General features: G+C 56.8%; 1 long non-coding RNA gene across 2 annotated transcripts; it reads right to left on the bottom strand.

The window, feature by feature from the left end:
- Positions 1-4,343: 4,343 nt before the first annotated feature.
- On the bottom strand, positions 4,344-5,810 carry LOC106148032. Of its 2 annotated transcripts, none has more exons than XR_001233147.1 (3): positions 5,752-5,810; positions 5,432-5,590; positions 4,344-5,022 (listed from the first exon to the last, which is right to left on the bottom strand). It is a non-coding gene; the product is annotated as an uncharacterized LOC106148032 (long non-coding RNA). The 2 variants fall into 2 exon arrangements; XR_001233146.1 differs by having other exon boundaries at positions 5,703-5,807.
- Between the last annotated feature and the right edge of the window lie 5,145 nt (positions 5,811-10,955).

The following is a 10,955-nucleotide window of genomic DNA, read 5'->3' as shown; positions in this document are numbered from 1 at the left end:
AGCCTGTGTGGAGTGGATCCGGCCCCTCCGGGGAGACTTCTGTTTGACTCTACCCAGTTCCCTCCACATCACAAATGACAGCAAGGTGATACTAAATCAAGATGAGTGGGATGCTGACAGTGAGGGCAAGAACCCGAAACCCTGAAAACCAAGCGGTTAAATATTATGAGCACAGCCATGCCTTGCTGAACTCGTTTTTCAGGACAGAAAAGCAGATTGTGGAATTATTCACGCCAAAGTAATCCTTGCTTAATTTAATCATCGAACTAGGTTTCCTAATATGGATATTTTCTTAGACTTCAATTTGTTACATAGCTAACTTATTTTCTAATAGTCTATGTTGGTAATAAGAAAATGAATTACATGCTCTTGGCATAAAGATGACAAGTTAGATCTGAATTTATCCCACACAAACTCAGTACCCCTCTAAATTCAATCAGCCCGAGACCCCTCTGCAAGCTATCAGATCTGGATGCCAACTGTAAACAGATGGCCACTCGACACACTCTGCCCCCGAATGTGAAGGCCAGGGTGTGTGTTCGCCAGGAAGGGTGTGTGTTCGCCAGGACCTGTCCAGGGCAGAGCAGGAGGGACACGCGGTCAAGCTGAGGGTGAGGGAGGCCCCTGGGCCTCCAAGTTGGGGACCTTTCAACACCCTGCAAAGTGGGCGCTCATCCAGGCAGGGGCCCAGGTGTCTGGCACCCAGAGGCTGGTGCCCACGGTCGCAGGCGCGAGCCAGGAGAAGTGCCAAGGCAAGCAGTGGCAGTCGCAGTTCCCCACCTCTCCACGAGGCACTGAGCTACCAGAGCATCACCGCCCGCCTGCGACAGGAAACCTGATTATTAGGAGCATTAAACACGAAAAGATCGCCACCTTCCCGGGGCCGCAGACCGCCGGTCTCACTTGTCAAACACGAGTTCGCTTCTGACACTGATTTCTTAAATTTCCGCTGACGTGGCAATCCGCAGCGCCTGCTCCCCAGCTCTGAAACGCTTTAGAGACTTCACAGCTAAGCAGTCAGAAAGGATTTGGGGTTTCATTCAGCTCCCTGACCTGTTTAAGAGAATCGTGGAAATAAACCAATTTTCAGCTAAGGGCTGAGAAGGCCTCTCTCTCCTTCTGAAAGGCTCTTTGTATCGATGCCATGAATCAAATGGTTTGTCTAAGCGGTTACTCTGACCCACCAGTGAGGAAGGCGCGGAGATGTGGCGGTGAATCACATTTAATAACTTGCGGTTAGCTGTCATGAACACTTAATTTGACGCTGAACACGAACCCTGCAGGGCGGAGGGGCTGAGGCGGGCGAGGTGGGCTTGGATGGGGCAGAGGAAGTGAGGCCCCGAGGTTCCCTCCTCCCCGGATCCCCGTGCGATCCTGTCTGCCCTGCCTTGCAGCTCTGCAGCTCATTGAGGAGGCGGGCAGCCTGGGTTTTCCCTGCCCCTCCCGGCTTTTCTGGGGTCCCCTCACGACGAGGGAGGCTCCCTGCTGCACAGCCTAGCCTGTTTGCACAGCGCTACTGGAGGGCTGTCAGCTGCTGAAGAATGCAAAGCTTCCAGGGAACCCACAGGAGGTTTCCTGCAGCGCGGAGCTGTCTGGCAGGCCACGGAGCCTTCTGCAGCAACTGCTGAACACTGCCGTCCCTGTGTCCCAGAGGAATGCGTCGAAATGCAGAAGACCACAGCGTCACATGTGGGCCATGTGTGCTGGCGGCAGCCGCTCTAGCCCCGCGGGCAGTTTGCTTTGTCACTTGGGGAGCAGATGCGTGGGGGGCTGGGGAGCTGGGAGCCCCGAGGGCCACCCCACAGGAGAGGCCTCTGAGGAGCCCTCCCGGTGGCGGGCATGGAGCCCGAGCTCAGGCCCAGGCCCTGCCCTGCACAGCGACATGCTGGCTCTTTCCAACACTGTCTGCTCCACGCACACTGAGTGTCACAGATCTCCCCAGGGACTGCTCAGCCAGCCTGGGACCTTTCACGCGTGCTCCAGACTCCTCTGCAGGGACAGTTCGTGCTGTGCTCAGGGTGTCTGCTTCCAAGGAAGATGGGATTTGACGTGAAAAATCCCCCGCAAGCCCGATTCTCAAATCAAAGGAGTGGGAAGTGTCTCCTGGTAGATCCGTGGATTTAAACCAAAGCGAACCCTGCTATAGTCAGATCAACGCAAGTTAGGGTGAACATCCCTGACAGCAGCAAGCAGCCCGAGACCGGCTCCGCTGGTCCCCCGCAGCACTGCGCCTCCCCAACTGACACATCAATACTTTCAGCGAAACTCACAAATTCAGAGGACCAGACCAGCATGAAAAGTAAAAGTTTCTGTTTATCATATTTTCATTTTCATTCACTAGTAGCATTAGCAGAAAAAAAGTTATATTTAAACCAAAACCAAACCTGTAGGATAGAAGTAATGAGCCTGTAGTGCCCCAGTAAAACACAGCTAAAAAACCCACTATCCACTAAATAAGCACAAATACATGCTGTAATCTTTGCACACTAAGAGTGCAGCGGGTGTATTCAACTCGGAATGGGGGCCTCAAGCTCCACGGGGCAGAGCCACCCCCCTGGAGAGACGAGAGAAACAAACTGGAACGGGGAGCTCAGTGGGCAAAGCCAGCACCGTGAGGGTTCACTTAGGAAGGCCCGGGAGTGAGAATAAAGTAAAGGATTTTAAAACTGGAGAAGTCTTCAGTGTATGCCTGCTCCCCAGCCTTCAAATGCATCATCTGAGGGAAAATGCGTTTCACTTCCATTCCTCTCAGTTATTTACTAGTTATCACACTAGGGGAGACTGAGGCAGGTGCGGTGGGGGCTTAGCAACTTGCTGCCTTGTGGCCAACGGAGCAGAGATGGACACCTAACTGCTGCTGTGGTCCCTTCCAGTCTGCTCCGCCCTTCCACACGAGGCAGGGCGGCGTCCGGGTGACAAGTTCTGTGACAGCAGACACCGGAACAGATGCAGGTGAAACTCACCGGACAAATCGATAGTCCAGAGCCCGAGGAGTCCACGTGGCTGAACCAGTCCCCAAGAACAATATTCCTTACTTTAAGAAGTGATTTTCTTAAACCAGTTAAATTCTCAGAACATTATGGGTAGACCGAAAATATGCAGATAAACACATTAAAGTATTTCATAACTGTTCCCTTCTTTACTTACTTTCCAAGACTTGAACCCGGGTCGGCGCTTCTCCTGAAGAGTTCTGAGCTCTTTCCTAGCCGCGGGAGGCGGCCCACTTGGGACCTTGTAATCAGCGGCCCCAGAGCCCAGGGTGGCTTCCCTGCCTGATCCAGCCTCAGAAGAAGAGCGTGAGCCCAGGCCCTTCGGGGCCGTGATCCTCCATGAAAACAGAAAGGGTGTTAATTTCGGAGCAGTTAACCTGACACTCACCCTCTCACAATTTATCTAAAAGTAGAGTGGGGGAGTGGGGGGAAGGGGAGCCAGAAGAACTGAAAACTAAAACTACAAAGGCGTCTGACCCGACGGTGAAAGTCAGGTCATTTATACTGTTTCGGTCCACGGGCTTACTGCATGCCCGGTCCCCATAGAAATCCCTTATCAAAGCCATCAGACTCTGTATTTGCTCCCTGATTACAGACCCTGAGCTAACCGCTACGTTTTCTTCCCTGTAATAACGACACTTTGTATTTATCCAGTGCCTTTCTTCCCGTGAGCTTGAAGGTGGCGGCTCCTGACCCCGGGCCTCTGGCCAGCGGACTCGGTTCTCCGAGTCTGCAATTCGAGGTTGGGCAGAGTGGGGCACAGGCAGCCAGCACCGCGGTGGGCAGAGTCCTAGGCTTCAGAGGTGGCGCAGGTGACGGCACCACTGGCCCTGACAGGCCGAGCAGGGCACTGCGGCCGGGGAGAGGCTGGGCTGTTCCCGGCCTCGATTGGAGGGCAAGCAGGAGGCTGCACAGAGGCTTTCCGGACAGTCAGAGGGGCCAGGGGGTGGTGACACACAGAGGGAAGAGGAGGGGAGACGAGGCCAAGCTGTCCCCAGGTGGAATCAGAGAGCCCAACTCCATGTGAGGCAAGCGGAACAGAGGGCGGGGACCTCGGGTGCCCACCGCAAAGCTGGAGTCCCGCCCGGAGGGTGGGCCCTGTTCATGGACTCCTGGACCGCAAGCTCCAGACTGCGGTTCTCTCCAGCAAGTCTTTGCCTGGGATCGGAGAGATGTGAGACCTGCCTGACACCACAGGAGGACTGCTGCGGGGCGGGGCGGGAGAGCCAGCGTGGGCTGGAGTCCCCGGGAGGGCTGCTCTGGTCACCGCTTCCAGCGCGGATGAGGGCCCCGCTGTGTGTGCACAGGAGGGCGAGGCCTGGAGACGGGAAAGCAGGCCGGGCATCAGGCACGGGAACCCGGAGCGCAGGATGCTGTCCGGGTTGTGTGTCATTGCGTTCTCAGCAGCACATTTCAAATTCTGCGGTTTTGCATTGACCTCACCTTGTGGATGGTAGCACTGTGATCACACTTCACAATCACCCAGGGGACGTTTCCTTGTCTTGTCCTCAGGGTGACTTTGTGAACCTTTATCCAGCACCTAACTGAAACACCAATTGGAGCAAGAACATTCCCTCCCAGATCTCACTCAAAAATGCAAAGCTTGGCCGGGCGTGGTGGTGCGCACCTATAATCCTACCAGTTGGGAGGCTGAGGCAGCGGGATTGCTGCAAGTTCAAGACCAGACTGAACTGCATGGCAAACGCTGTCTCCAAAAAACGAAAAGCTTTCATGACTCTATGTGAGCACCTAGTGATCATCATACTCTGTTCTAAGTATGTCTCTTTGATAATCCATTCTTGAAGCTTGGAAGCCATTAACAATTAAGTTTGCCATTCTATATACTTCCCTTTTTTGAAAATCAAGGCAACATTTTGCCAGCTTTATTCTCCAAGATTTCAATTGGAAACTGTCCCCACTCATTATAATTTTGCAAAGACTCACAAGTGTTCAGCAGCACACGTCGTGAAACGCTGCAGAAAGTCCTGGGCTGGGGGCACACTGTGCCTGCCGACGCAAACACCAGGGCTTCCTGAGGGTACAGCGGGCGTTTAGATTAGAGAATAATGCAGAGAGGAAAAAGACACATTGCCAAAACGATGGGGTAAGTGTGCTCAAGTGAGGGGTACTGCCAGCATTTTGAGGGGGACATGGCAGTGTGTAGGGTGGGGAGTGTAGCTCAGAAGTAGGGTGCTTGGCTAGTATGGGAGAGGTCCCAGTCAACCCCAGCACCACAAGAAAGAAAGAAAGAAAAGAGCAGCCCCTCCTGGGGACACCACAAGAAAGAAAAAGAAAGAAAAAAGGACAGGGATTAATGGCAATGTATATTGTACAGTAATAACTGTTTAATACAAGCATCATATATTTTGGGAACAATCTCCTTGATGAAACATTTACAGCAATTTCTGCCAAATAAAAACCCAAGGTGCGTCCTCACCCACCTTACTCACGGGGTCTGGAACTGGCTCTTCCTCAGTATCAAAATGACCGTGAGAGGGAAACGTTTTGAATCAATGCAGGACGTCAAGGCAGCCAGGACAGCGCAACTGAAGACCCTCAGGAAAGAAGGCTCTGGAGCTGCTGCAGACGGTGCTGGGACCCTGGGAGGAGTGAGCGCGGATGAAGGGGAGGACTTCGAGGGGGAGTTGTGGTGACGTGTCTCATACTGAGACAGATATTTTAATTTCAACACACACCGCATTCTGCGCTCACCACATTCCCAGCAGGGACGTCTGCGGGAGGACAAAGCTCTCCCACCTACCCTGCCCAGCGGCACTGCCCTGCCCAGCGGCGCTGCCCCTGGCTGGGAGAGGTGCTGCCCGGATGGACAGGCTGGAGTCACACAGCCCCAGTCCCCCACGCATCACTTCTGATGTCACAAAGCGTCCCAGCTGTCTTCGGTGTCTCTCTCTTTTGGCATCCTTGCCTGACTAGTGCTTGTTTCCTCCGAGTCTGGGCTCTGTAACCCTGTTCGCTTCCTGGATCTATTACTTTAATTCTGGCCATGCTTGTGTACACCACGGGGAGGGCGGGTGTGCGGGGTGTGTGACCAGGTGTGTGGGGCTGTGTGTGGGTGTGCAGGGTGTGCAAGTGCTGGTGTGCTGGGTGTGTGTTCGGGTGTGCAGGGTGGGAGCCCAGGACTGACCCTCGAGGGATGAACAGGTCCCGGCAGTGAAGAGAAGCCCTGCGAGGATGCAGTTTCAGCAAGTCAGGGACCCCGCCTGAGCTGGCAGAACAGGGCAAGTGCGGCCGGCACTGTCCCAGCGGAGCGGGGAGCTGTGACAGCCACGGTCACGGCAGAGGCCGGCGTGCGGATGGGGCTGGGCAGGGCGTGCGAGCACAGACAGCCGTTCGTGTGCTCTGCTGTGCTGACTCCACCCTCCTAGGCCTGTCCGCACTGGACGGCCCCCACTCCTTCCGCCTCTGTGGTGCCACTGAGTTCCGTGAGCACAGCCCTGGCCCCCACACCGCCTGCCCACCCTGGGCTCACACTGGCGCTCTGTCCTCCTGTCTCCTCCCCACGCGCATCCTCCCAGCCTGCCCCCCCACCTGTGCCCTGCGCCCTGCTGGCAGTGGTCAGCAGAGCTCACAGCTCCCGCACCTCTGACACTCTCCACCGCAGGAGTGAGGGCTCGAGCACCGATCAGAAGGGAGTGCAGCTGACAGCAGTTGGCTGTGCTGCCCCCGGGTGTCCGTGGGCCACAGAATGGCCAGGGATCCACACAAAGCTGCTGCCTCCCCAGGCGGCATTGACCACAGGTCAAAATTAAATCTTCGTCCAGGGCTTGTTTCTCTCCTGGCACTGGAGGAGTCTGGGGACAGGGCAGCGGCTGCGCTTTGCTGTGCACTGTCACAGCGGCTGGACAAGGGGGCTCCCCCTGCAGCAGGAGCCTCACCTGAGCTGCGAGGCCGCGGTTTCTGTCTGGAAAGCCTCACCAGGTGTGGGCAGGGGTGAGGAGAAGGGCCGAGGGCTGGCCAGGGGCAGGGACCCCTCTCTGCCCGCCTTGGGGACAGACTGCTGCAGATCTGTGGACATCATGGCTCTGCAAAGAGCCAGGGCCAGCAGATGTTCAGGCCCAAGGCACAGTGTGGATGTCGTGGTCTCCAGCACAGTGGCTCAGCTATGCTGTGGTGCAAACAAGCACGGGGACACAGGGGGACAAGTGGGGACAAGTGGGGGTACCTGTGAGCCACAAGACTATCAGAAAGCCAGTGCCATGGCTTGCTGACCCTCACTCAGAAGTAGTGAGAAGGCAAGAGACTTGCGCCGGGGCATGGAGCTGGGCCAAGTTAGTGCCAGCTCTGCCCCAGGCTGACCTGGAGCAGGCCATAGCATTCCTGGGTTAGAAGGCTCTGACCCAGGGGCTTCTGCCGCGCTGTGTCCCTGAAGCCAGGCCAAGCACCAAGGACAGTGATGACCTGAGGCAGAGCCGGGTGGATGGCTGAGGAGGAAGACCTGGCTTTCAGGGAGGAGTCCAGTGCTGCGCCAGCTTCATCCCACAGGGGTGGCGGCGTGAGCCCATGGTGTCCCTGCACCGTGCTGGGCACCCCGCCAGCAGGGAGCTGAGGAGCATGAGCCCATACCCACCGCAACACGGTGGACAGGCCCAGCCAGCTGCTGCAAGCGTCTGAGCCCAGCCTGAGCTGGATGGCATCCAGTGCTGCGGAGGGAAGGCTGTGTCTCCCCAAGTTTCCTACCTTGAGACCTTAACCCCCGATACACAGGAGATGGTGCCTTCAGAAGAAACTGGGCCATGGAGGAGCCGTGCTCAGAGGGACCCAGGTTGGGTCCTAGAAGGCTTCGGGGAGCTCTGTGGTCTCCTCCTCCATGCAAAGCCCACCAGGAAGAGGCCCTGTTTGGCCACCAGCAGCACCCTGGTCCACCCCCAGGACGTGAGAAAGAGCTTCAGTGTTGAGGTTGCCCAGAGGCCCAAAGCGGCTGAGCACCGGGGGAAGAAACTCCCAGGGTGAACGAGGAAGTACCTCCTTTGATTCTGCTGAGAGCCCCACCAGCCCGCAGAGCAGACCAAAAGGTCCTGCATGTGGCCCACACTTGGGTCCAGGAGGAGCCGTAGCCGAAGGGCTCCCTTTCCCTACCCCATGGGAATGGGTGCGGGTCTGAGGAGCTCTGAGCAGCGGATATCCCTATCCCTCCGGCTGCCTCAGTGACCAGGGAGGGGACGGTGACACGCAGTGCCACGGAGGGGACAGTGCTCCATCTCTGTCCCCGGCACTCCTGTCCCGATGCCCATGGACAGGGGCTCAGCAGCAGCTCGGGTCACGAGGGAATGCCTCCAATTAGGCTTCCTGAGGGCCTCCCCTGCCCACTCACAGGCCTGCACCTGTCCCCGCACAGTGCTGGCCTGTCCGTGGGGCCACCCCAAAGTCCTGTGGACCCCGTTCACGCACCCAAACCTGACCCTGCGTGTCCCCACGACAGCTCCTGCCCACGGAGGCAGCTCCTTCAGGAGGCATTGCTTTCTCTGTTTCCTGCCTCTCCTGTGAGGACTTCCGGAAGGGACGCATGTTTATGTCTACGTTTGTTCAAACTGTGTGACATTCTGCTTTCACTTTAGGTTAAAATTCTCTTTTAATCATTGCAATATACACAGTCAAGTGAGCGTAATCATTCGTAGCTTTTGGCTCAAGTTCAAGCGAGCCTTGCCTGCGATTCCTTAGCTTAGCTCCTGGGCGTCTGTCCTGCGTGCTCTCATCTCGTGTATTGGCAGATTTCACGGCACAGCTGACGGTGTGGAAGGGAGGAGCAGGCTGCGGTGAGGCGCGGAGGGCGGTGGCATCTGCTGGGAAGGGTCAGCGATGCCGACAGCGCGGTGCACCTAGGGCCCTCACCAACAGGCTGGGGTAACTCGAGCTGTTTACATTTTCGTATGGTTTAGAAAGCCTTAAAGTTTTTCATGGCTAGAAAACTGGGGGCAGCGGTGAAAGTGACACAGCGTGTAAGGCAGGTTCCCACAGCAAGCAAATCTCGCACTTGCGAATGAAGGCTGTGTTGTCAGAGCTTGGCCTCGTGCACACCCGGATGGGGGGGCGGGCAGCCAGCAGCTACCTCTGTCCGAGGGATGAGCAGATCGGACTTTCTGTGCTTCCAGAGAGCCTGGGACCTGCACAGACCTAGTGTCCCCTGGTATGCGTCCAAATCAAAAATGTTTCCATTAGAGACAAACCCTGTGTCAGGAGAACGATGCACTTTGGGGAAAATGACCCATAAATCTCCAAGTCACTGTTAACACTGCTGAGTGAGTCAAACCCCAGACTCCCGGTGCCTGGAGTCACCTCCGTGCGCCGTGCTGGGACGGCTACTCCGAGGCCGGGACGCCTGCAGCGGCAGCAGCGTCTCCACAGCGGTGTGGGAGGGTACAGCCCGTGCAGCTGTCCACACGTGGGCTTCCTGAGCACGGCTCCAGGCCAGTGGGGGGCAGGGACAGGGACAGGGAAGGGGTCAGCAGGAGGCCTGGACTCTGCCTGAGGCAGCAACTTGGCCCCGGGCAGTTCTGGGCCCTTGGGTTCAAGTTTTCCACGTCTCCAGAGCAGGAAAGGGTCGGTCACCGCTGCCTCACACTGGCCCTCAAGAAGATGCAGGAATATAGGGTGCTGTCTGACAGCCCCGTGGGCACCAGGGCAGAGGGCTGGGCTGTGTGGGTGTCTGGGGCCAGGCTCAGTGTGGCCTCCTCCCGGCTCCTTGGGGTCCCCTGCGCAGCAGGTTGCTCCCAGCGAGGCTCCGCCCACCACAGCAAGGAGGCACAGGCGGAGGCCGTGGGTGAGCGGGGGCTGGCAGCAGAGGGCAGGAGGCATCATCGTGGGGAGCAGGGTCCCCGGCACGACACGCCCTGCACCCTTGAGCCCCGGGCCACCACTTCCTGTCCTTCCTGAGGACACGCACCAGGGCCTGGCAGGATAAGCTGCAGCCCGGCCCTTGCCCCACCTTCGTCACACTGCTGCCCTGGGACTGGACAGTCTGACCCTGGTCCATCAGCAACAGGCAGAGTGGAGGCTGGGCCACGGTGGGGGGCCTGGGCACCCCTCATGCCACGTCCCAGCGCTGGCCCATGCGCGCAGCGGCCTGCTTTCTCCGCACGCGGTAAACCCAAGCTGTGCCCCTGCCTGCCCTCTGCCCGGGGTTGTCCCAGGAGGTCTCTCTGAGGAGCAGTCACACCACCCCCGCCTCAACCAAACTATGACTTTCCAGCAGCCTGTCTTCTTTGTTTATGGCTCCAAATTCTTGGTGGTTTTTAGAAAAATCTAACGGAGTGTGGTATAAAGACGAGCAATCTACATTTGATTTCATCCGGGGCTTTTTGCTCACAGTCTTTCTGAGTGATGAGTTTTGAACATCTGAAGGGTTAAATACTAGTACGATGGCAAAGTCTGAGCAAAACCATAAGTTTAATATTATTTTAAAGCTCAGGTGATTTAACACGACACCCAGCTTGAGTAGTGCTTTACACGGCTGTGGAGATATCAGGGTTTAAACAGATGTCAGCAATTTTTTTTTTTTTTTTTACCAAACGGAAATTGAGTTCTACAGATGGTGGAGACTGAGGAGTTCAAAGTGCTGTGTGCTGTGTGAAAAGTGTACACTTGAGTAAAAGTAATCTTCTTTATATTTCAAGTCTGAAGGTGCTTTTGGGGGTGAAGAGGAGGATTGTTTAGCCGGTCGGGCAGAAATCCGTTTACTCCTCGCACGCGTCCTCCGTGCCCTCCACCGCGCTCTGCCCCAGGACCTGTGCCCTCCGAGGTGCTGCTCCTCCCGCTCAGCCTGCCTGGAGGATCCCGGGGGATGGACAGGGCGTTGCAGGTGCCACCTCCTCACAGGCTGGTGCTGCTGCCTATGTGAGGCCCGGTCCGTGCTGTCGGGGTCAAGCGTTTACTGCACAGAGATGCTGGTGCCGAGCAGGGAAGGGTCGTAAGGGTGCGAGAGAATCCTCAGGTGCGTGAGCCTCACCC

The sequence above is a fragment of the Chinchilla lanigera genome, unplaced genomic scaffold (genome assembly GCF_000276665.1).
Source record: "Chinchilla lanigera isolate Chin_1 unplaced genomic scaffold, ChiLan1.0 scaffold00002, whole genome shotgun sequence".
NCBI classification, from domain to species: Eukaryota; Metazoa; Chordata; class Mammalia; order Rodentia; family Chinchillidae; genus Chinchilla; species Chinchilla lanigera.
The sequence above is the reverse complement of the archived record's forward strand: the minus strand, read 5'-3'. Positions and strand labels throughout refer to the sequence as shown.